Here is a 21,066-nt window from a genome sequence, read left to right as displayed (position 1 = left end):
TGGTGGTGGCCCTCAGTGGCAGCAGAGCTAATAGGAAGGCAGAGGGCCTTGGACCAATGAGGAATCAAACACGGCCAGTAGCCCCACTGTCTTCCTTTGCCTTGTATTCTCTACCACTGTCCTCTGATCTTTTTACGTAGCTAGTAGCTATCTCGCTATCTACTTGACAGTTAAGGATATCATGTTTTGTGAGAGGAGCCCCACACAAGGGCCTAGACCCACAGGGCAAATGTAGGTTGATATCCAGCTGAGCTGCATTCACTAATCACTAATCACTCTGGTGCAGGGCTGCATATCTTTGGAGAGAGGGTGGCTTTTCCTAATTTGCATAAAGGTGCTGCTTGGATGAGTCAAAGTCCCGGCAACATTGTATTTGAGAGCCCTTGGCTTATTAATTGTCTGTCTCTGCCAAGTAAAATATAAGCTCCGTCAGGGCAGTGACTGTGCTGCCTCTCCAGGTCCCCTTGTCACCCTCCTCCTCCCTGCTCCATGCCTGGAGAGGATGACCTCCATGGCCTCTTCAGTGAGCTCCCTTCCTTTTAGGCTTCTGGTTGGATTCAGCCAATAGGAGGCACCACTAGAAAGATCAAAAGGTAGGAGGAGAGAGAGGTCAGAGTATTGCTCCTTTGTCCTTTCTGCCTTTTTGGTGTGGTGGGTCAAGACTCTACTGAGGGCCACAGCTTCTAGCCCGGGTCTCCATACAGCTACCCTGTTTGGCTCTGCTCCCCGGCTTTGCCCCTTCCCAGGCATAAGAGTGGGGATGGCTCCTTGCTGTTGCTAGCCCCGGAGAAGTACAACATCATCCCCTATAGGCTCCTCTATACCCTGCCCACACCTTTGTAAATAGTGTCTTGCTTCAACTGTCCTTGAATTTTTGGTTTGTGTGCACCATTTCTTTCCTAGTGGGAGCCCAGCTAGGATGCAGGAAGTTTGCCTGGTTCATGACTCTATCCTCGGGGCCCAGAACCCAGAAGAGTGCCCGGCAAGGAACCACCACCAGAATTTGTTGAATGAATGAATTCTGATCCCCCAAAGTGAGGACAGGCCCTTGGCTTGTTGGTGCTTTGCCAAAAGCTGACCAATATCCTCTTTATTCAGCTGCAGCTCGGCTGCTGGAAATTGGTCACCAGAACTGTTCCTCCCACCACCTCCCATCTGTGTTCAGCAGACCCCCAAATCTCACCATTCTCAACCATGGACTTCAGATGACAGCTGGACCCTGTCTGGAAATTTTTGCTTTTCTGTCTCATTGAGGGAGACAAAAAAAAAAAAATCAGTATTACACTTAGAGAATTATCTTTTTTGATTTCCAGAAAAATATTTCTTCTGACATTCTTTTCTTTGCATCCATTTGCCAGACCTCTTCTCTTAAATTAGTGCTGGTGGGTGCTTCTTCACCAGGATAATTCTACTCTGAAAAAGGGTGGGGGTAACACCAGACACAACAGAGCCATTCAGTCTTGGGAGACACTGCCATCACAACAAAGGCATGAGTCTTTGGAGCAGCCATGCGAGGTCTCTTGGGCATAATGACCAGGTGGCGGCATTCTTGTCTTAGGGACTGCACAGTATTCTCCCTTCAGAAACAGCACTGTCAGAAAAAACAATGATTTAATGGCAGCATGACAGGAACCTTGAGACTAATGGTACCCAACCCAGAAATCAGAGCCAGGCAAATGTAGGAGACAACTGGAAGGCAATTATCACACAGTCCATGCCTACAACTCTGTCATTACCATCTGAGCATTGCAAGAAGCCCTTCCCCTCTGGGAGGTCAAATCCAGATGGTGCTAAGTAGTTGAAAGAAAAGAGCTGGTAACTGGGGGAAAACAGGGCAGATCTTTCAATGGAGAATTTTCCAGAATTATATACAGAGCACCTTATGAATCTGCTCTGTTTCTCTCTCTCTCTCTCTCCTTTTCTCTGTCTCTCATACACACACACACACACACACACACACACACACACACACACTTCAGTCCCCGTGATACAGCTCTTCTATTTTCCAAACCTAGTTCCCACAAAGCTGTGTTTATGCAGGCTAGGAAAAGTGACATTGCCTACTCAACAAGTAGCTTTTGATTAAAAACACTGAACTCTGCCCAAGTAATTGTACTACATACAAGAAAAACATTTGAGGACCCAAAGAGAAGTTTCCCTTTGTTCCCAGCCTGAAATAGTGGTTTATTTTATTTTATTTTAAGATTTTATTTATTTATTCCTGAGAGATAGAGAGAGAGAGAGAGAGAGAGAGAGAGAGAGAGAGAGAGACAGGCAGAGAGACAGGCAGAGGGAGAAGCAGGCTCCATGCAGGGAGCCCAATGTGGGACTCGACCCCAGGACTCCAGGATCACGCCCTGAGCCGAAGGCGGCACTAAACCGCTGAGCTACCCAGGCTGCCCTGAAATAGTGGTTTAAAAAAAAAATCTCTGGCTTGTATTGTTTGAACAAAACTTGCATCTGTACATTCTGGAATTTACTCACTTTTTTTATAATGAGCACGCAGGATGTTTTCTATACATTATTTTTAATGGCAAAAGTCATAAATGAAATCCATTTTGGCTGCCAGGAAGGCAACTGCTGTACACACAAAAGTAGAGTCCTCTATAAGTATAAACATATGCATGTGAATCTTTACCCATATTTTACTTTTGAGGATAATTTTGTTTTTCATGAGTGGGGCTCTAACATATGTATTATTTCACAACTTTTAAAGAACTTAAGAATACTCTTGGGGATCTCTGCATGGTGGAATCAGTGCATAAAAACTTAACTTTTTGTTTGTAATTGATGGCTAGAATTTGGTAGTTTAATAAACAACTGAATAAACCATAGTTTATTTCACTAGGTCCCTACTGATGCATGTTCGGGTGATTCCTAGCATCTGGTTATGCTATGTAGTGCTACAATGAAATACTCGTATGTTGCCTCTTTGGACATATGAGCCCGTCTTTCTATATGGGAGAGACTATTATATCTATTATAATTATTATATTATATTATATCAATATATATCAGTATAATATATCAATTATAATATCAATCAATATCAATATATATCAATATAATATATCAATTAGGACACTTTTGGCTGCACGACTAAGCAACAACCTCTGCCTCCCTCCAGAGGTCACGTAACAGCTAGAGATGTTCTTGGTGACACTGCAGAAATATCTCCAGCTTTCCTTGGGCCTCTTAGCCTAGACTGAGCTGTCAGCAAACACCTAGACCTGTCCCTGGCAAGGGCAATGCAACTACCCTGATTGGCATGATTCCTCTTCTGGATCTTGGAGGAAGATGGGGGAGAAAATGGATTTTTTTCATTAATCTGCCATCCAGAAAATATGTATCAATTTGCAGGCTACCAATAGCACACAAGTACCAGTTTCTTCACATATTCACCTGTTCTTAATAAGATGTTCAAATTTTTGCTAAGATGGGCAAAGAAGGCATCTTGTTTTCTTGATTTTACTTGATTTCTAATGAGACGGATGATCATCTACATAGTTATTGTTCATTTGTATTTTCTCTTCTGAGAATTGCCTATTTGTATCATTCGCCTTATTTTCTATTGGGTAGTTGGCTGTGCTTTTTATTGATTTGTTTGAGTTCGATACATACATCCCAGACACACATAATCAAGAGATTTTAAAAGGTTGTAAAGAGTAAAGAACACTTAAATCATCCATCTTTGTCCTTCCTTGGATTCTCAAGGGTTTCTATAACGGTTCAGGAAACAAAGGAAGAAATTGCGTTTCGTGGAAAAGGTTACGGTGACATGCTTTCCAAACTGGGTGCTTCAGAACAAAAGTGCCTTGCCAGATGTTACAACACACTTTGGAAGTACCACATAAAATATCTGTCTTTCGGAGTCCTACAAGACACAAACAGCCAACGGGACCAGCGCTTTTTTTCATCATGACCACTCCCTAGCTGTGGGACCTCAGCCCCATCATTCCATTTCTCTGAGCCTTATTGGCTTCAATGTACCATAGACCTCACATGGCTTTTAAGGAGTGTAGTAAATGCACCCATCCTCTCTTGCTCTCCTGGTCCTTGGCTCTTTCTCTACTCTGCACATCCTCAACTCTCTGCCTGTGATCTGAGGCAGTCCAGAAGGGGCAGGAAGGTAATGCCCTCGGGAGCAGCCCTCCACCAATGGCAGACAAATGCACTGCCTTTAGGACTGCACTGCCTTTAGGTGCAACAATCTGATGCACAGTCTGTATCAAGAGTGGACACACCAGAGCTCACCAGCTAAATCCAGCCACCATTTGCTACTATAAAGTTTTATTGGAAAAATAGCCATGCCCACTTGTTTATACATTGCACATACTATCTGTGGCTGCTTTCACACCACAAGGGTAGTGCTACATACACAACAGGGCTGTATGCTCTGCAAAGCCTAAAATATTTACTCTCTGGCCCCTTCAACACAGGTTTGTTGACCATTGCTCTATACCATCCCTTGGGGTCCCAGTGGAATGAGCTCAGGTTGCCCACAGTAGGAACCTGCTGGCTCATTAGCACACTTTCCTTTCCTTATTTCACTCCCTTACTAGTGTTTTCTGGGATCACCTCCCAAATACATTCCTTGTGTTCATAAAGCCATAATGTCCTAGGCAGATTTGGAGAAGAATGGGCAGAATGGAAAAAGGAAGAGTGTTGCAGACAATGATGGGTCTGAGGTCCAGGGCCACAACATCTTGAGGGTTAGAGTATTTACCACCTTCACTTACACAAATACTACACACACACACACCCCACATGCATGCACGCATGTACAGCAAGCCTGCCATCTGTTTGTGGTCGTTGGCTCATGCTACTGTTCGTGGTTGGGGAGTTACAAGGTGATGGAAAATGCAAACAGGAAGATGAAGATGCATTTCTCTCCCTGAACCATGACTCCTTCTAGTGAGTGGCCATGTGAAGGACTTTCTCCACTGGAAACATCTGTTTTATCTGTAACTATGCATATGTGCATATATAAAATAAAAAGGTCGCCAAACGTCTCTCCTGGAGGATGAGGAGAGGGCCTCCTAATGTCTCACCATTACATGCAGTGCTACAAAAATGTCACTGTCAAAATTCAGGGGACAAGCCTATACTCTTCAACTCACCCAGCCTCTTCCCACCTCCACACGTTTGTTCCAGCTGCTCCTGCTTCTAGAATACTCCCTTAATAAGTCCACTTGTGTCATTATTCGAGTCTTAGTTTAAACATCCACTTTCCTCAAAGAAGCCTTCCCTAGTCATCCCTCCAAATGTCACTAAGCAGTCCAGTTCCCCCTGTAACACTGTGTATGCTGTGCTTACCAGACCCTTGCACAGTGGACACACTATAATAACAAAATAGATGTTTGTTGAATGTCTTCTTCTCCCACCAGACTCTAAGCTTCATGAGAATATAAGTTTCTTTCAAGTAAATATCCAGAAATGGAATTGCAGGATCATTTGCTAATTCCAGTTTTAATTTTTTCAAGGAATGGTCATTCTGTTGTCCACAGTGGCTGTACCATTTTACATTCTATCTTCTTTAAATGCCATCTACATTGGATTGCCTTCAAGATTTATAGAAGATATTATGAGAACTTGGACACTAACCATTATATTATTGGGGTACCAGATAATGGCTCAATGTGTTAGGCATGGAAATAAATGCTAGAGCTTGGACTCTAATCTCATTGATTTGCACTGGAAGACCAGCTCTCACACTTCATTGCTGTGTGACTTGACTTTGGGAAGTTACTCAACCATTCTGAGCCTCAGTTTCCATCTCTGTACAGTGACAGTAATAATAATCCCTACTTGAAAGGGCTGTTGTGAAAAATAGTGTATGTCAAGTGTGTGGTGCAGGATCTGGCACCTAGCGAGTATCAATGAATGAGAGTGTGTTACTGTTGCTATGTTATTATGGTTAATACCCCCTGGAGAAAGCTAAGACAGTTTTTGATGTGTAGGCTGAAGAGACCTTTCTGCATTAAGGTAAATGAAGGTCTGGTGTCTTCCTTCTGAACCCTGGAAAATTGCTTGGCCTCAAGATGCTACTTCTAGAAACGTCTGCAGCAGAGTCCTGCAGTGTGCCTGTGGATTGCTTGGCACCACTAAGTGCTCAAGACATCTACTTGCACACTCACCTGTTCTACTCCACTGCGGAGCACACTACTACAAAGTACAGAAGCCAGAAATCAGGGCAAGCCCTTGGAAGTACTCAGAGATTTGTTATTTCAAGATCAGCTCATCAATGCCCTCTTGGTCATAAAACACAAACCCCTTCAGAGCAGTTTGATTAAAAAGGGAGAACTTGGGACACCTGGCTCAGCAGTTGAGCGGTTGCTGCCTTCCACTCAGGGTGTGAACCCGGGGTCTGGGGATTGAGTCCCACATCAGGCTCCCTGCGAGGAGCGTGCCTCTCCCTCTGCCTGTCTCTCTCTCTCTTTCTCTCTCTGTCTCTCATGAATAAATAAATAAAATATTTTTAAAAATGTGTGGGGGAGGAGAAGAAAATTTATCCTAAGGACAAGGGATGTCCTGTGTAATTCAATGGCAGAAGCTACAGTGGAGCCTCCCAAGAGGGGTCCCGGAACCTAGGACATCGTCATTCACCTCTTGTCCCTTCATCTCTCCCCACATCCACTCCCTGCAGAACAGCATATGTGGAAGAAGGTGGCTGCTCCTCTGAGAACTGCTTTCTGCTGGACTGTACCCAGCTTTGAACGCTACACCACAGTGGTGCCCTCTTCACCTCATCTGTGAACAGAGGTGGATACCTGACCCAAGCCGGGCCAATTAGATTCTTCCTTGGGAATCTGGAATTGAGACTGATTAGTCTTGTCTGGTTTTCTCCTGTGCAACAGAGTGATGATGATAGTAATATTTACCTTGTCAGATGGTGGTGAAATTAGTAAAAAGAATCCATGCCAAGTTCTTAGTGAGAACACTAAGGCACACAGGGCACACAGCAAGCACTCAGAAAAGTTTTGGCTGTTTTTTTTTTTTTTTAAGACTTTATGTACTTATTTGAGAGAGAGCACAAGCAGAGGGAGCAGCAGAAGGAGAGAGAGAAGCAGACTCTCTGCTAAGCAGGGAGCCCAATGTGGGGCTTGATCCCAGGACCTTGGGATCATGACCTGAGCCAAAGGCAGACATTTAACTGACTGAGCCACCCAGGCACCCAAAGGTTTTCTGATATTATCATTGTTCTTCCAAATACCAAGCTCCCTAACTAGCACATAGTGGGTGCTCAATAAATATTTATTGGATGAATTAATCAATCAACCAGTCAACAAGAGTGTGCCAGAGGCTGCAGCCATGCTATTTGACAGTGCTCAGTTATAGCAACACACAGACTTCATGTTTGTGCAAAATGCTTCTTTCTTCCAAACACTGGACTTGGTCGCCTAAATAAACCCAAGTTGAACATCCCACAACCCTGGGGCCTCATGTTGTGAGGTACAGGTGCTATCTAAGAGTTCTGAGAGTTGCCAGGTGCTCATGATACATTTTACAGGTCGTTAAACCTCTAGTTAGACAAACTCAATCATGTGTATTCGTTAAAATGAGATTTGGGCCATTTCAGAGACGAGGCTCATAGTGCAGGAAATATGGTCTGAGTTTTCCTTTGACAAGGAGGTGGGGAGAAATGCATCCCACAATAGCATCATCAAGTTCCACAGCATATTTCTCATTTTATAGTTTCTGTGGTCATTCTCCCTCTCCCCGAATGGCTCCTGCTCTGTGTGTTCACTTCTAAACAGTATTTATTTGGTCTGAGTCTCCACCTACACCATAGGCTCAAAAATGCACATCCTGGAGATTTGTACCTGCCTTAAACAGGGAGAATGTTTATATGTTTAAAATGTAGCTGCAACAAACGACTTTTGAAATGTGCCTTGGACAAACACAAACATGATTCATCAACTTGTCTGCAGAGTGCAAGTCACAGGAAAAAGTTTTGTAAGAGGAATCTTCTCCCGGTGGTTTAGAAAACAGCCTTAGAAGTAATACCTGTCTCCACATTGGGGCAGGTTTCAAGAAGGGGAAAAGATCAGTCTGTAGCTTCCTGCGTCTGTGTGACATTTTCAGTGAAGAAATCCAGCAAGGAAATAAGGACTCATTTAATGGAACTCCCCCTCAGCGGTGTGGACAGGATGACAAAAGGTCAGATGACCTTTTCTGGTCCAGCTGGGCTCCAGTGGAGCCATCAGGCATTAACAAGCACCTTCAAAAATAGAAGGCTCACACACACCGTCTTTGGTCTAGCAGGAAGTGTTTAACAGCCTCACACATCTTGAGCTTAAACATTTTTGAGTCCCAAGATCTGGAAACAATAACAAGCCTTCAGTGAGTCCCCAGAAAATATTTGTCAAATTAATAATATTCTTGCTAGACTGAAAAAAAAGACAGCTACCATTTACCAACAGCTGGCTACATGCCACTCTATATACCCTAGTTCTACTGGTCACAAGCACCCTGCAAGGCAGGAATTATTATGAGCAACCCCCCCCCCCCATTTTAGGCATTAGAACACTGAGGCTCTGAGAGGATAAAGCACCTGTCCAAAGAGACCCCACCAGGAAGTAGAAGACAGAGGATTTGAAATCCATGTCTGACATTGAAGTCCGTGCTCTTGGTCTCTTGTGCTCTCCAACCCTCACCTTTAGCTTTCTAAGTGCATTTGTTCTAGTTCTTTCTGCCTGCCATAAGGAAGCAGAGTATAAGGTCCACATGCTTTGGCCACCTCACTACATGGTAGTCCATGCAGGGATCCTATCCCTTGATGCCTGCTGAGCCTCAAGAGCCTTCCTCCTGCTTCCAGGCATTCCCTTAAAAGCACAGTTGCACCTTCTAATTGCTCCCAGAGTGGGCAGGTGTCTGGCTCTACAGAAAACAGTCATTCTCACAGGTGACCAAGGCTTAGTATACGACAGAACATGGGCAACTGGCCTCCCCAAGACTGATTAGGAAAATTGATTATCCCAGTCCTCCGCATCCTTTTCAACCTTGCATATGTTCTGCTACCTTCCAGTTGTTGCATCTCCTATGAAATGACATCAGTCCCCTCCCTCTTTCATTACACATTCCACAGAGTCAGTTGGTCAACCCACAAACACTTATTGATCCCTTACAAAGACAAGATCATCTGATCTCAGGAGCAGGACAGATGCATCACACAAATAGCTCCAGTGCATGAGCTCAGTGTTCCAAGGAGAGAGGCTTGTCAAAACACAACAGGAACAGAGAAGCATGCCTAACTTGGCCTGTAGAGGGAGAATGGAAGAAGGGGGTGCTTGGGAAGGCTTCACAGAGGTGGTGATATTTAAATCGAGTCTCAGAGGATGAGTATAAGTTCTCAGAATGGGAGAGGAAAGAAAGAGCATTCCCTGTAGGAGACATAACGTGTTCCCAGGAGCATACATGTTTCAAAGACATTTAGAGAGATGAAGCAGAAGATAGGGTGCTGGGAGGGCAGGTATAGCCAGCAGATGTAGGCATGAAAGCCTCTGCAGAAAACAGCAAAGAACTGGGACTTTGCTTTGAGGCCAACAGGGAGCCATTGAAGGGCTTTCAGTAAAAGACTGATAGTAAGATTTGTTAGAGAGGAGATGGCATATTAGTGTCGTAGGATTACCCTAACTACCACTAACAGGGTGGCCTAAAACAACAGAAACTTATTCTCTCACAGTTCAGGAGGTCAGGAGGCCAAAATCAAGGTATCAGTAGGGTTGGTTCCTTCTGGAGAGACTAAGCTCTCTCCTGGCCCCCCGGGGGTTACTGGCAATCCTTGGTGTTCCTGTGTCTCCCCAGTCCCTGCCTCCTTCTTCACGTGGCCTCTCCTCTGTGTCCTCCTTTTCTTCTAAGGACATCCATCATCAGATTTAGGGCCTGTCCTCATCCAGTATGACCTTATCTTAACTAATGACATCTGCAGAGACCCTATTTCCAAATAAGGCCCCATTCTGAAGTTCCAGGTGGACCATGGGTTTGGAAGAAGTACACTATGAGATCCACTACAGATTGTGAAGAGGCAAGAATGTCAGTGAGAACCTCACCCCACCCCCAAAAGAAGACATGAAGCCAACTGCAGAGAAAGAATGGGGCCTGGAAGGGGAAGAGGGGCCCATCTCCATCCTGAGGACTTTCATGCGGGTCTTTTCCCAAGGTGGGGTGGGTAATGGCCTAGTGAGCTCTGCTGGAAAGGATTTTAGGAATCAAAGCATCTACTTTTTCTCTCTTTGCTGATAAACGTGGTCACAGAGGCTATTAAGTGGTGGAACCAGTATTTTACAACCAGATAGCCTCTCTCGAGGATCGCTTTACATTTGTAAGATTGTTTTTAATGCATACTGGCTTTTTCTACTAAGGTTTAGCTTTGACAGGGCCTTCAGGAGCTGAGCTTATTGGCAGAGCTCATAATTGTCTTAATAGCCAACATTTATTAAGCACACACTAAATGCCAGGTGCTATGTGAGGTGCCTTGAATTCATTAGCTGTGATTCTCACATCGTGTCTGAAAAGAAAAGCCGCATTATGAATGTCCTCATTTGACAGGTGAGAACATTTGTGCTCAGTGAAGTTATAACTTGCCCAGGGTCACAGTCATAGGGTGATAAAGCTGAAGTAACACCCAGGGCCACGTGATGCTTAAGGTAATTTCTAAAATAAAAAGTATCATTTTTAAAAAAGATTTTTATTTATTCATTCATGGGAGACACAGAGAGAGAGAGGCAGAGACACCGGCAGAGGGAGAAACAGGCTCCATGCAGGAAGCCCGACGTGGGGCTCGATCCCGGGACCCCAGGGTCACGCCCTGGGTGGAAGGCGGGCACTAAACCACTGAGCCACCCAGGGATCCCAAGGATCATTTTTTTAAGCCCACTCTTGAAAAAGGGTTAGGGAAGTGGGGTATGAAAATCTGACCAAGTAGCCTCTATTTATCTCTGTCCAAATGAAAGAGGTGCCATGTCCCTTGCTTAGAATACACATTCTGGAAGCCTGGATGATGAACCAGGGTCACCCTCCCCACCCCAGTCTGTGGGGGCAGAAGGAGATGCATATAGGACCCAGAAGGGTACCCTCCTGTCAAGTGAGAGACTAGGGCTCCGACTTAATTAATCCCCTTCCTCCTGCCAGCATTTCCCTTGCCCTCCCGTCTGTTCCAAAAGAAGACTTTTCCTCTCTGGGGATTAAGGGACCTTTTCAGCTCCAGCTTATTGAGAAAAGGGCTCCTTCAAACGAGTGGCCAACTTTTTTTTCCTTTGAGCCTGACATGTAGAGCCAGCTGTTGAATCAGGAAACTGCCAACAGAGCCTGTCGTGCCCAGATATCTGCTGTCTGCTTGTGTGTGTGTGTGTGTGTGTGTGTGTGTGTGTGTGTGTGTGTGTTTAATACATGTAGGGTTTTTCCTTTAAATTATTATTATTATTATTCAAAAGGAATCTGGAACTTACAGACGCAAAGATCAAGAGGAGCCACATTCCTCCCTAAACGCCCCAACGGGACTCTGAAAACAGGGGGAAAGACAGGGCAGAGGTTAAAACCATCACCCTGACTGACCTCAGCCCTCCATCATCTATCCAAGCCCACCATAGCTTCCTGTGCTCATCTGCTTTTGCCTGTGATGGCTACCAGTGTGCATCCTGATCAGCCAACTGGTCCCCCTGGTGTGGCCAGAGTAGCAGGTTACCCATGGCGTATAATCTGAAGATGGACCAGCATGGTCTCACCCTAAAACATACCCCAACACACTACACCTGGTGCATTCCTGAAATTATACCATTTTAAAGCACACTACTGGGTTAAGCATGGTCCACTCCCTGCACTCCATTTTCAGGGTGAAAATGTTACTAGGCTCAGGGATAACTTATGTCACTCCCACCTTAGTATAAAGTAGTTTACAGATTGGTTTCCATAGGTCACAGTTGCATGAGGACATTTAGCACCCTGGGGTGGGGAGAAGTAACAGTTAGTGAGGAAGAGTAACTATTAGACATCACTAGAGAATGAAAGAGAAGGAAACTGGAAGTTACTAGACACCTACTGTGTGCCAGTCTTTTACATATATTTCTGTTTCCCTAACAACCTTCAAAATTAGTTGGCACTATCATCCACATTTTGTAGCTAACTCATCAACATCCATCCTAGCCAAATCGTCTAACCTGGGGGTTCTCAGACTGTAGCAGGCAGAGGAATCCCCAGAAGAGCCTGGTAGAGAAGATTCCTAGACCTCACCCCCAGAGGTCCTGATTCACTTGGTCTTGTATGTGGTCCAGGAATTTGCAGGTGTAATAAGCTCCCAAGTGATGCTGATGATACTGGCCCATGGACCCCAGTGTGAGCAGCATGGGTCTTGTCATGGCAATCGTCTTCACCTAGCCAATGATTAGTTCAAATGATGGACCAACGCAAGCCCATTTGGACTAACGAGACATGAAAGGTTTGCCAGGGCTTTGGGGAAGGAAGCCTTGACTCTGATTGCTACCAGTAGCCACTTTACAAACGTGAGGGGAAGGTGTCTAAGGATGAAGCTGATTCTGTGGACACCTGACCCTGTGCGCAGCACAGGGGCATAACAGAACCTCTAAGCCTACCCCAAACCTTACTAATCTGGTCTCCCTGTTAGGTGAAGTAAGATATTTCTCAGTTGTTTAAGGAAGGGTGGGTAGAGTTTCCTGTTGCCTTCAGCCCAAAGCATCCTAAGAGACATTACTATGATTCTCAGATGAAGAGAGAGAAAAATTTGATCCAAGGCCAAGGTCACACAGCTGGTAACCCAGTTCTGTGAGGTGCCAAATGTCTTTCCAACTTGTCACACTGCCCAAGTGGCTTTCTGTCCAATACCCAATGTGGCTCCACATTTACTTTGGCCATAGTTTTGGGGCCAGGCTCACCTATTCTTTTATCATCAAAAGGTTAAGGATGACATCCATCCCATCTGTTCATCTTCCCTTCATCAAGCGTTCATCCCATGCTTGCTGCATGTCAAGCCCTGGGCTTGTGATCCACTGGAGGACAAGATTCAGTCTTAGCCCTGAAGGAGCTCAAATGAAAAGGAAGAGACAGTCTTACAGTCTCAGCATCTCCTTCTCCCTTCCCAAGACTTTAGCAATGCAGTCAGCCCACTGGTGCCCAGATGCCCAGTCTTGCTGAGTTCCTAAGCTGTTGGCAGATAATAAAGTCCCAATCTTTTATTCAACTCAGACCGATTTATACACCTTTGGAAAATTGGAATTTTTTTTTTTAACATCTGTAAAGCAATTCAAGATCCTCAGTAATGGGGATTATATAAATATTCAACCATCACATTTCTCTGTTTATAGAGCATCAAAGTGCACAGCACATTATAAAACTTCTAATTAATCCTCGTAATGCTCTGGTGTCATGAGCAAAGGGCAGATAATAACCCTATTTTAGCAATGGGACCAACGGCCACTGTAATTCAGTGACTTGCCCGTGGTCATGTGGCAGACACCTGCGTTTTACACCTTCATTAACAGCATAGCTTATTAATTATAACAATTACATTAACAACTAGCATTTATTGAGAGACCCTATAAACCCAGCTCTGTCCTGAGAACTTGACACACATTAGCCCATTAAATCTCCATCACAACCCTATGAAGTAGGCTCTGTGCACGAAAAAACTGAAGTGCAAAGAGCTGTTGTATTTGCCAAAGACTCTGGCTATGGCTAGTCTGTGTGGCTCCAAATCTCACAGCTGCCCTTTGATTTATTATATCTGCTGGGTGGCATGTTAGGACAGAAGGCCCTGTATATTCTTGTCCTGAGTCTCTGCTGCTTTACTGTGTGGCCTTAGGAAAATTCTCAGCCTTTCTGGGTCTTGGATTGCTCATCTGTTTGTGGGACAGGGAGAGTACCTCTCTGGAACCAAGCTACGGCTTGAACCTCAACTCCACCTCTGTCCCTGGCTTGTCATGTAACTCTGTAAATTTACTCCATCTCTCTGAGAGTCCATTTTGTAATCTGTGAGATGAAGTTAAGAACAGTCCTATCAGGGATGCCTGGGTGGCTCAGTGGTTAAGCATCTGCCTTCAGCCCAGGGCATGATCCTGGAGTCCCAGGATTGAGTCCTGCATCAGGCTCCTGCTTCATCAGGAGCCTGCTTCTCTCTCTGCCTATGTCTCTGCCTCTCTTCTCTCTCTGGGTCTCTCATGAATAAATAAATAAAATATATATTTTTAAAAGAACAGTCCTATCCACAAAATGTGTTGCAAGAGTGAAATGAGTTACTACATGTAAAGTGCCCACCACAGCACATAACACTTAGTAAGCATTCAATAAATGGTGGCCATTTGTAGTATATCTGTCATGTGATGGAGGAGGCTGTGCTGAGTAATCTCTCAACTCTGATGATCTCTGATGACTTTAAAATCAGTGCTCTCCTGAGCAATGGGGTGGTTCAATTGGTTAAACATCTGACTTCAGCTCAGGCCATGATTTCAGGGTCCTGATATCGAGCCCCACGTCGGACTCCATACTCTGTAGGGAGTCTGCTCGTCCCTCTGCCCCTCCCCCTGCTCATACACTCACTCTCTCTTTCTCTATCAAATAAATAAAATGTTTTTAAAAAGCTGTATAAAATCAGTGTTCTCCCATGGGTTTTGGTTTAGACAGGAAATTAGTGTAACTCTCATAAGGTATAGTTTGGGGTCACCTTGACTAGTCACAATATGGCAACCATTTGCAATATGCTAACAAAATCGTGGTCAAGCCCTTGTGATTGCAAATGATAAAAAAACTCAATTCAAAGGGGCCTTAGTAAAAGAGAAATTGTCTCAAGCAAACAAAAAGCCCATAGGTAAGTCTAGCTTCAGGAATAGTTACATCCAGGTGTTCCAACAGAATCTTTATCTTATTTCTTCTTTCTCCTGTGTTGGCTTCATTCTCAAGTAGGCTTTACCAAAATGGTGATCAAGATGACCAACTAAGAACTCCAGGCTCATATTCTCCCAGTTTAGCAACCCCTGTAGAAAGAGATCTCTTTCCTAATAGCTACAGCAAATATCCATTAATATTTGAGACCCATTAATCTGCTGGGACTCAGATTCATAAAAGAAGCAAATCCTCACTGGAGGCAGGGAATTGCTGAGCATGTTTTCCCTGGCTAGGGCTGCATCATGTGCCCCTCCTTGGAGCCACATGGATTGAGGTTTGGAGAGGCAGCTCCCCTGGGAAGGTGATTGCTGGGTCTGTGTCCAGAAGGTTACCACAGCCCCAGCTGTCCAAAGATTTCCCTGGCTAGGGCTCTAAGAGCAGAACTTTGGGCTTTAATCAGCTCAAGCTGCAAATTGGTGCCCACCTCCAATACTAGGGGCCTTAGGAGTCACTTCCTTCATCCCTGCCCTGGCTGGGTAACATGCACCCACAGCCTCCCAGGCCCACTCCCAACCCTGCCTACCTTCCATGGTATTAATTAATTGTCTGCCTACCCTCTACAAGACTGAGTGGGAGTTTTGGGAAGGATGTGTATATCCCACCACTGAGCTGGAACCCTAACAGGGACTCAGTAATTCTTTTTGGACAAAAGAATATCCAGTGTGTCCTGGGGATGACTCATTGACAAGTCCAAGGGGGCAGGAGAGCCAGGAGTAAAGCGCAGAGTGTGAGGGGAAAGTGAGAAGATCCTAGACAATTGTCAAGAGACCCCAATATTGATGGAGATAGGTAGGTCTACATGAGGTTAGGTAAATGGTGCACACTTGGATTCCAACTCTAGATAGAATTTTTAAAAAAGATTTTATTTATTCATGGGAGACACACAGAGAGAGAGAGAGGCAGAGACACAGGCAGAGGGAGAAGTAGGCTCCATGCGGGGAGCCTGAGGTGGGACTCAATCCTGGGTCTCCAGGATCAGGCCCTGGGCTGTAGGCAGCACTAAACCACTGAGCCACTCGGGCCGCCCCTCTAGATAGAATTTTAACCCAGGCCAAATACCATGTCCCAGAAAGATCTAGAAGGTGTGCTGAGCAGGGTTCCTTTGGAACAAGGATCCTTACCACCTCCCTAAAAGTCACGTTCAGGTTGGTTTCAAAGAAATCTGTGTCCTTCACGCACAGACTTATGCTCTGAAAACAAAAACACTCTCCCACTCACTACTTCTGGGGTATTTGGTTCACCTCCCTCTAATTTACATGGCTAACTGGCTTCTCCCCTGGTGAGCACCAGCAAAGAATGGAGATGAACATCTGACACAATCAAGGGCATCCATGCTTTCACCTCTTTGGAGAAAGGCTCTCAGGGCAGGCTTTTGTCCTTTGAAAACAATAAGCAGGTGACCCACCCCAGGCTGCCAGCCATCATCCTCTCCTCCCTCTGCTCACCGTCCACCCAGGAACCATGTTTGCTGACTGTGAGAAGCAGATGTTTTGCTATTTCAAACAAGTCTGAACCCCAATTCCTTTCTCAGTAACTTGATACTCATTGGTGACGACCGTGGTTTCTCATCTAGCGTTGTTATTGATTTGGTCAGAAGTAATTAAGGAGATAATTCTTACTCAATTACATTTCCCCGAATTTCCTGAGGTTGCTAACTCTGCTCCCTGGCTGTATTTTCTTTTCTAAATTAATTTTGTCTTGACTCCGAAATGAGAATGGATATTAGGGGCTTGTTGTGCTTGTTGGTTTTCAAAGGAACAAAGTGGGGCTCTGTATTTTCACTCCTTCTAACTAGGGTTCTCAAACTATTTTAATTTAAAAAAAAATAAAACATATGCTGGTTAAAAAAGAATACTAAAGAGTAGGAGTCCCTCTTCTGAGTGCACTTTTCATTTCTGAAGACATTCCCCAGGCGGCCACTTCTAACGCTTTCCTATTATTTCTTCCAATGATCTACATTTCCAAATTATTCAAGTTGTACTTTTATTTCCCAGCTTATATGTTTAAGACTTTAATGACTTCCTGCTATGAAAAACGATAATCTGGCTGCTTGGCATCCTTACACATTCCCCACCTCCAAGCCCCATCCTCCCCCAAATAGTATTACCTTTAGTTCTGTCACTGGTTAATTCTGCAACTTTAAAAAACATGTTAATTAGGGCAGTGAAACTCTTCTGTATAATACTATCACGACAGGTACATGTCATTATACATTCATCCAAACCCACAGAATGTGCATCACCAAGAGTGAACCCTAATGCAAACCATGAACTTGATGTGTCAGTGTAGGTTCATTGATTGTAAGTCCATTCATCTGTGGGGGATGCTGATAATGCAAGAGACTCTGCATGTGTGGGGGCAGGGAATATATGGGAAATCTCTGTACTTCTGCTCAATTTTAAAATAAAATTAAATCAAAATAAAGTCTTTTTCTTAAAAAAAAAAAAACCCTATGTTATACTTGCATTTCCGCCCCCATTCACCATATAGTGCATCTTTGACTCCTCACTTTGTCTGAGAAGGAGATTAGCTCATCCTTTTTCCTTGTGTCTTTTACTACTATGTTTCCATCATTAAGATTGAAAGGCCACATTCTGTTCCGGGCCCGTGGTTCAGTTTTCCAGGCTTTGTCTACGAGTTGAGTCTAAAAGTTGAAAATCTAGGAATGCTACAGCTTTATTTGCACTGGTTCATCCACCCACTCAGCAAACAACTGCCAAGGAGCCACTCTGGATTGGCATTGTGCCAGAGACCAAAGAAGCAATGTGACAAGGTCACACTCCCTGCATGCACTGCAAAGCTAGAATTTAGAGAACAGAGGGAAAACACACCATTTACATAAGCATAACAGCTGCTTAAATCAGTGGTTTTTAACTTTACATTAAAAATAGGAAACCTGATAAAGAGGTAAGCTGAATATAGTAACAATTTTAAATAAGAACTGCTGGCTTTCCTTTTACTTTGGGAATATAAGAAGAGTCTTGGTGCTCAGACTATGGCCCACTTGCCTTCCCCACAGTGATCCTGAGGCTAAAGCCGGAACACTAGAAGATTTTACATATGGGGATTATATCCTTCCTCCAGGGAAGGAGAGGCAGTGAGAGGCATCATAGCTACAGTTTTGTTTTGTGTTTATAAAGCTCCTTCATCAGTAGGGAGCCTTTGCAGCATGGGATGCATTGGTCCAGAACACACTGGCTGGAAATATCATTCTGAGAGCAGCTGGGAACAAACATCTGCTCATCAGAGAGGTGCCAGACCAGTCACCATGATGCCCATGGGGCTGGTGCAGGACACCAAGAGGGCCTCTGGGGCCATGGAGGGAGTATTCTGAATGCCCTTGGCATGAACGTGCCATGCAGATGGTGCAACGGGTGATGTGTGTGTGCACACGAGTGCGTGCATTTGCTTATTAAAGTATAAAATCTCTCTGGATGGATATACAAGAACTTGGTAACACTAGTCATCTCTGGGGAGGAAAATGAATAGCTTGAAACAAATAGATGGAAGTAATACTTTTTAACTACATACCCTTTTATTTGTTTTTAAACCATTTGAAAATGCTGCCTATTCAAAAGAAAAACTAAGATAAAAAGTGAAGTAAAACTCGAGGCTTCCTCTTCACTCTTTAGCTAGGGCCCTCCCTTATCTCAGAGCTTATTTGCTGAAGTAGCTTCTTGTGGCTTCTTAGCAGCATTGCCAGCTTTGGGTATGTTTTCTCCGGCTTGAGGACATCAGGAGAACCTTCATCGTCTCTTCCTCCCCCATCATACCTACATCCCAACTCCTCAAGGTCCCCCGCTGTCTGAAGCAGTTCTCTTTCCATTTTCTGTGTTCAGCTTAGTCAGAGCCTCAGTCAATAATGTCCCCTCACCAGCCTCAAGCTGGGATCAGTGCCTGCACTTCACCACATTATAGCTGAACTACCTGTTTGCTACCTGCCCCCCCCCCCCACTGGACTGTGAGCTCCTTAAGGGCAGGAAGGCTGTCTTGTTCAGCATCATATCCGTGGCCACTTTCTAACTCACAGTAGGTACGTAAGAAATATTTGAGTTACTCTTGCCCCTCCTTCAGTGTCCTACCGTGGTCCATGTAACTTGCCATTGGAGAGCCTCCTGTGGACAGCATTGCAGAAATCATAGGTAAGCAGTCATGGAGGTACATCAAGGCTCATCCCCAGGGGAACTGAAGCCCCCACCAGCAATTCTGCAACTTGGCTCTTCTCCCTTTCACCACTGGCTTAACCTCATCTCTGCTTCTGCTTCTCATGTGGAAAATGAGGTTAAATGAGCTTAACCAAGGGGAGGCTGGGTTTCTCTGGACCTTCAAGGGATTCACTGGGATTTTGCAGAGATGTTGACTTCATCTTCTTCCAGGGAAAGAGAAAAGAAACTGAAGACGTATGGGGGCTTAACCCCCACCCCCCCACTCCCAACTCAACCCTAACCTGCCCCTCACACACATAGGTAAAGCCAGGGAATGGCACCTCTGTGTTACACTCAGATGCTACTTTTCCTTCCAGGAGCTATGGCAGACATTGCTAATCAATCACAGAAGTCTTCTGATGAGATGGGAGCGCAGGGAGCTCCAGACCGCCACTGCTGCTAATGTAGATTGAAGCTGGCACTCAAGGGGGAGCCTATTTGCCATCTCCAGCCTAACACTTTTTCAGACACATGGGAGGTCCTGAAAATTTAGGCATAATTACTTAGGCATAAATTTAGGCATGATTATCAAACAGAAGTGCTGCTGGCAAGATGGTTGTTACATCCTAGGGCCTGTATCCAGAAGCTCCTCCAGGACATTGAATGACAGCCCATCATGTGGATTCCCATTGGCTACTGCTGCTGTCCAACAGCTGGACTGCTGGCCCCTCATATCTAGTCTTTCAAAAGAGCTTATGAGATTAACGTATTTGATTCATTTAATTCTTTTTTTTTTTTTTTAATTTCTTTACTGGATGAATATAGCGCATTGGCTGCTGGCATGCCAGCTCAATCCCAGGGCTGATGGGGGCTCATTGATGCTGGCAACCAATTCCCATTTCAATCAAGAGCGAGTGGAGGGTGGCAGAGAAAGAGATTGAAGGAAACCTGGACTTGACTGAAAGCTGTGGCATCTAGCGCCACCTACTGGTGTACCGCGGCATCGCTACCGCTGCTGGCTGGCTCGCGGGTGCTGAGAGCCTTAATCCGTCCTTCATGAGTGTGTCTGGGAGTATTTTCGCAATCTCAAATTATGCTTTTTATCTTTAACTTATGATTCAATTTTGTGAAAATCCCAGATGCTTATTATGTAGTGATAATGGCAGTACGATTCTTTGACACGTTTGGTTCACAAAGCCTACGTACCAAGCTGCCTCTTAGTACCCTCACAAGCCCTTAGATGAAGACTGGGCAGATGCCAGGTGGGAGCGCTCGCTGATGGACAGAGGCGGGTGACAGACCTGCGGTCACACAGCTAGAGCTAGAGTGGCAAGGAGCTGGGACTCTGAATCCACATCCCATCCCCCCTCTGTATCCGTCACTCCACCTCTGCTCTCCCCTGCACACTCTGGAGCCTGGCTCACACACACCTTGTCCAGCCCCTCAAAGCTTATATTGATAGAATCAGTTCGAATTGCTTTATAAACATGAAAACACTATTATTTTATTAGATAATTAATACAGGTAAATTATTTGTAAAGAAGGGGGAAAAGATGACCCAAATAAAAAAATTACCCTTTACCCATAATTCAAACACCCTGAGATGATATCCCTATTAACACTTTGTTATATTTACTTCCAGTTGATTATGTCCTTGCATATATACCTTGCTGTATATCATTGCTTTAAAACATAATTTCTATTAGCATATATGCATTTTTAGAAATATCCATAGATTTCGATGAATATGAATCTTAAAACTCTCTATGATCTAAGTTCTTTATATTTTTATAACACACATTTTCACTTGAAATTATATTCCTTTCCATAGTAACAAATATACATCAATAGCAACATTAAACAGTAGCACCAAACTCAAATGCATCATTTGCCATCATCTGGATAGACCATGATTTATCCCCTCGATGCTTTTTGCTGGACGTTTAGATGTTTTTCACTATTATACATACAGCCATGATAGGCATCCTCATGGATAAATCTTTTAATCCTTGCTGCAAAATTTCCT

This window comes from Vulpes lagopus, chromosome 14, assembly GCF_018345385.1.
Source record: "Vulpes lagopus strain Blue_001 chromosome 14, ASM1834538v1, whole genome shotgun sequence".
Classification (NCBI taxonomy): domain Eukaryota; kingdom Metazoa; phylum Chordata; class Mammalia; order Carnivora; family Canidae; genus Vulpes; species Vulpes lagopus.
The sequence above is the reverse complement of the archived record's forward strand: the minus strand, read 5'-3'. Positions refer to the sequence as shown.